At 41.9% G+C, this 4,994-nt stretch overlaps 2 non-coding genes across 2 annotated transcripts; both read left to right on the top strand.

The window, feature by feature from the left end:
• Positions 1-671: 671 nt before the first annotated feature.
• On the top strand, positions 672-744 carry Trnat-ggu (transfer RNA threonine (anticodon GGU)). The gene has a single exon. It is a non-coding gene; the product is annotated as a tRNA-Thr (tRNA).
• A 1,220-nt stretch (positions 745-1,964) lies between these two features.
• On the top strand, positions 1,965-2,038 carry Trnat-ggu (transfer RNA threonine (anticodon GGU)). The gene has a single exon. It is a non-coding gene; the product is annotated as a tRNA-Thr (tRNA).
• The last annotated feature ends 2,956 nt before the right edge of the window (positions 2,039-4,994 follow it).

Genomic DNA, 4,994 nt, shown 5'->3' with positions numbered 1-4,994 from the left:
AATCTGGGAGGGTATATGTATTCATCGGTCTATCCTTTTAAAATCTGCGTGGGAAATCTAGGATCCCGTGGACACGCTCGGTCAGATTCATATACAGTTGTTTTTTTTTTTTTACTAAATTCATCATAACAAAAAGAGCCATGTACTCTAACAATTCCACACTGTGTTTGTGTGTTGGTGATCCCTTCTTTCCTTGCTTGTAACAGGTATATGTACTTTTCTGCTGCCCCTTGGGGGCTCCTGGTTGGGGGGTGGGGTGTTTTCTATACGCGTTGACACCATGTGTCTAGTGAAGCGAATCCTCGCACATGTTGTCTATTGACGAATGAACGTCTGCCTGTAATTTCTAGCATTAGGTTAGAAATGTACAAAACAAGGGTCCATGAACTCTTGAAATACTGGAGGGATTTAGAATGGCAGTCTACCGATCTGGGAACGGGTGGTTTACTATATGAACAGTCTCGGATCCACACTCATCTGGGGAATCATAAACCCTGGATAATTCTGTCCCTCACGACAATTACCTACCCACACAGGCCCAGAATCAACACTAATATATATCTTAAAGTTTGTCCATATTAGGTGGGGTGTAATTCCTCTTGCAACACATCTGTTGCCAATCTTGCTTGTTTAGACTTGTGTAATCCGGGCTATACGGACCGTGGATATCGGCCTGGATAGCTCAGTGGTGAGAGCACCTGACTGGTAATGCAGGGGTTCCGGGTTCGTTTCCCGGTCCAAACAAAAACAAAACAATCTCTCCTATACTGGGTTCGAGATTACCTCATGTCCGCGACAAAAAAAAAAATTCTCTATAGCACTAGTCTGTACTAGTGCAAATCCGGAAATCAATCTTAAATTGGTTAAGATTTTGGCAAGATTTGTCTGAGTCTCTTAGATGTGTTAACTTAAATTGTGGTCGATTACTTGCTGGTTAAGTGTTTGCTGACTATGTCTTCCTGATCTTCCAAACACATGATGTGCCTTCGGGACTGCCGTTCTTTGAACGAGCACAAATTCCTGTGGATTCGAACGCCGAATACGCATCACGAGAACGGGTTCGAGGTGCAAGGACGGCAAATAGTATGGTCTAAGAACATGCACGTTTGTGCGCATATGTTCTCGTCACACACGACTCAACACAGGATTTTGTAACACTTTTAGCCCATGGCTTGGTCAATCGAGTGAATTTAATTGATAAAATTTCAAACTCCTCTGACTCCAACTCTGAGCACGAAAACAACGGGAACGTCGATCACAAACCCACTTAGGTACTATATGTTTTTGCAAAAAAAAATAAAAATAAAATAAAGTATGGTGGTCTTTCTCTTCTGCAGGTGTCAGAAACTGAATTGCTGGCAACTGTGACGTGTTTGTTGCATTAATTACTATAAAAAATTCAGATCCTACAATATCATATACTGGACGGACTAGTGAAATGTTTTGCGTACTAGTGAACATCATTCGTGACCAATCTGTGCGGCCTGGTGCTTGGAAAGGTAAATTTCGTACCCTGCTATATGTTGTTTGTTGTCGGTTCCTTTTTATTTCCGTGCAGTATCACGGGTAGTGGGCCCCCTTCCAGGTATCTGGCTAGCTGCACGCATGGCGGATCTCACCTCAGATCTCCATTCTTTCCGGTCATGAGGGTCGGCAGTAGAGAGCTTCCATTCTCTACGATCTCTCTCCGTCAGCTCTCTCCAAGATAGCATTGGCCGACCAACTCTATGCCTCCCAGGAACTTGTATATTTAGAGCGCACTTTACGATGCTAGTATACTATACATCTATATATATATATATATATATATATATCTACTACATTTGGTACCGTTGACCACCCCTGGTCTTGCAGGTGAAGGTCCTGTCAGGGGCCACAGAATCTGGGTTATGTGTCTTCGAGGGCGAAGACTGTTTAAGGCAGGAGGAATGTAGTAATTAGGGCTATACGGACCGTGGATATCGACCTGGATAGCTCAGTGGTTAGAGCACCTGTCTGGTAGTGCAGGGGGCCCTTGGTTCGATTCCCGGTCCAGACAAAGAGTTTCTCCTCTCTCCTATATATACTAATACATTTATATATTTACTACATTTGGTGCTGTTGACTACCCCTGGTCTTGCAGTCGCAGGTCCTGTCAGGGGTCAGAATCTGGGTTATGTGTCTTCGAGGGCGAAGACTGTTTAAGGAGGGAGGAATGTAGTAATTAGGGCTATACGGACCGTGAATGTCGGCCTGGATAGCTCGGTGGTTAGAGCACCTGACTAGTAATGCAGGAGTTCCTGGTACAGCCGAAGAGAGTTTCTCCTCTCTCCTATATATAATTCAATATATATATACTACAAATTTGTTGGTACTCCCGTAGCTGAGCTTTGCAACACATCTTTATAATCATCTAACAAAGGGTTTGTTGTCCCTTATCCAGGGGGAAGGTATCCCCTGAGTAATGGAGGAACATCATATCGATGTATGTGGCGGGTCCGTAGGGATGGATGGGAGGGTTGTGGGCATATCTGGCTCGTTGTTTCCCTGCCCAGCCATCATGCACAGTGGTGGGCGCAATGTTGGGTAGACAGGTTGTCTACAAATGTATGCCATGTAGAGCAATGTTATCAAGTAAAAAATGTTGGGTAGACAGGTTGTCTACAAATGTATGCCATGTAAGGCAAAGTTTTCGATTGGGGTCATAGCAAAGCCTGCAGGCTTGGGGCCCTCTCCACCTCTCATAACAGGAGGGGAGACTTAGTACTGGAGTACTTTGGTAGAGAAGTACTACTGACCAGAAGCAATCACCGGGAAACAGGGTATACAGATGTGCTTTCAACCATCTCGGACCCAAATGTCTAGTACCTAAATTTGGGATCCTTGGCACCTGCGCCCAACGCAGGGCCACTGGTTTTGCCCGGTACTTATTAGTCGGTATACCAGCTATCCCTTCTGGACCCAGTTTTTTATTGTATATCCCACAATGCGGCCGTTTCAATGCCAATTCCCTAATGTCCATCACAGTTCGGAACATACGTTGTACCCTTTTGATTAGTCTTTAATAAACATATAAACTATAATACTCTTGTTGTCTAGTTGGCATCAGGAATGGTAATGGGTATGTGAATATCACCAAATGCAAGGAATCTTATGTTTGTATGCATTTACACCTGACTGTTCAATTAATGATATATACACATCACTTAAGAACATCAGAAGGTAGCTACGACGTTCCACATTTAATGTTTGGTCATGGGAAATCTTAGTGTCAAGTATGAGTTGCTAAGGTCTTTGGATTAGAGAGTTATGCTTGAACAGAATAATATAGCTTTCTGTCAGAAAGAGGGGACATCTTGGCTTGCTCCTGACTGTCGGTCTGTAGACCAAGTCCTGTCCAATCAATATCTAAAGAATCCTATGCTTAATAGTTACCAAACTTAGTACAGTGGTTGCCCCTAGAGAGTTGGTGGTCTCTGTTGACTTGGATATCACAAAGGCAAAGGGCAATCCACTCTAGACATAAGAAAATATTGTCCGATAAATATCTTGAGAACCAACCCTTTGCTTGATGGACATCAAATTTGGTACACTGGTCCCTCCGAAGAAGCAGATGACCTCTATTGATTTTGAGGTCACATGGTCTAAGGCCAAGGGTCAAACTGGATATAGTAAGATATTGTTTGCTGCTAACGCACTTCAAGAATTATTCCGACTTGAAGCGTCACATTTCATACCCTTATGTATTTTCAAAACTGAAATTCATTTCTTAGGTAAATTGTTCTTGAATTAAGGTGATGGCATATTGTCTTTTCATAAACAACCTTTTTTGTCAAGTCTGAGTTTCTAATGGTTTCCATTACAAAATGGTGGCCTAGACACGTGATTCTAACTTACTTTTTAACAGTAACCTTGACTTTTGTTACATCACATTGATTAGGGGTCGTTCAGCACTTTCCAGCCGTGTTACATGTATGTATCATCTTCATAACTTTCTCCTGTACAAAGCCTAGAGATGGAGTACTAACAGACAGACAGGGAGACAGACATGACGATTCCTATATACACGTTATCTGCAGCAGCTGTTACTAACCACCTCCGTGGCTGAGTGGTTAGAGCATCGCGCTCAAAATCACACTGCCTCTCACCTCTGGTCGGCGCGGGTTCGAATCCCGCTCGCGCCGGTAAGTGAGAAAGTTTCCCAGTTTACTTTCGAAAGGTCGGTGGTCTCTTCCCAGGTACATTGTATCTGGGTTCTCTCTTCCACCCAAAAAATTGTTGAGTGTGGCGGAAAACATCAAAACTAACAATCCACTTAACTTGCTCATTAAATATTCAAAAGTTAATATCCAGAATTCAATGTTTGATTTCACCCGTCCTTGGCATAGGTGCATGTGGACAGGATTCTCCCTATATATTTTTTCTTGTTCAATGCCTTGGGTATTATTTAGCGTATATTTTTTCACAAAATATTTACTAGTAACTTCTTAAAGAGTGTTTATATTTCAGTAAATAAACCAATCACACACTGTAGGAGCCGTTTCCATAAATGTCATATTATCACACAGAAATTGTTTATATTGATGCCATATCACCGATGAGTGATACGACATTTACAAAAACAGTTTTTAAGTGGGATTTGTTTAATTCATTGGAAGAAAAACAATCCTAAGTCACAAGTAAATATTTTGTGAAAATTATAAACTAAATACCCAAGGCATTAAACGTTTTAAAAAATACAAGGAGGGAAGTCCTGTCCATCAACACCTATGGTCATTGTCATAATGTCGGTCGTAGGCTCCAACCACTACAAGAAAACATTGATGTTTCCATCAATTGTCGCCCGGATCAATGTGTCAACTTTCTGTTAATAGGAAGATGCTGGAAGATATCTATAAAATTTGCCACTAAAACACAAATGATAGACAAATTTTAATCAGAAAAACTTTTCACTTAGGTCTGTGTCAAGTTACGAAAGTACAAGGGTGGTTTACACAGGTCTTGTTAGGAACCAC

The sequence above is a fragment of the Ostrea edulis genome, chromosome 4 (genome assembly GCF_947568905.1).
Source record: "Ostrea edulis chromosome 4, xbOstEdul1.1, whole genome shotgun sequence".
Lineage (NCBI taxonomy): Eukaryota > Metazoa > Mollusca > Bivalvia > Ostreida > Ostreidae > Ostrea > Ostrea edulis.
This window is presented reverse-complemented; position numbering and strand designations above follow the sequence as displayed.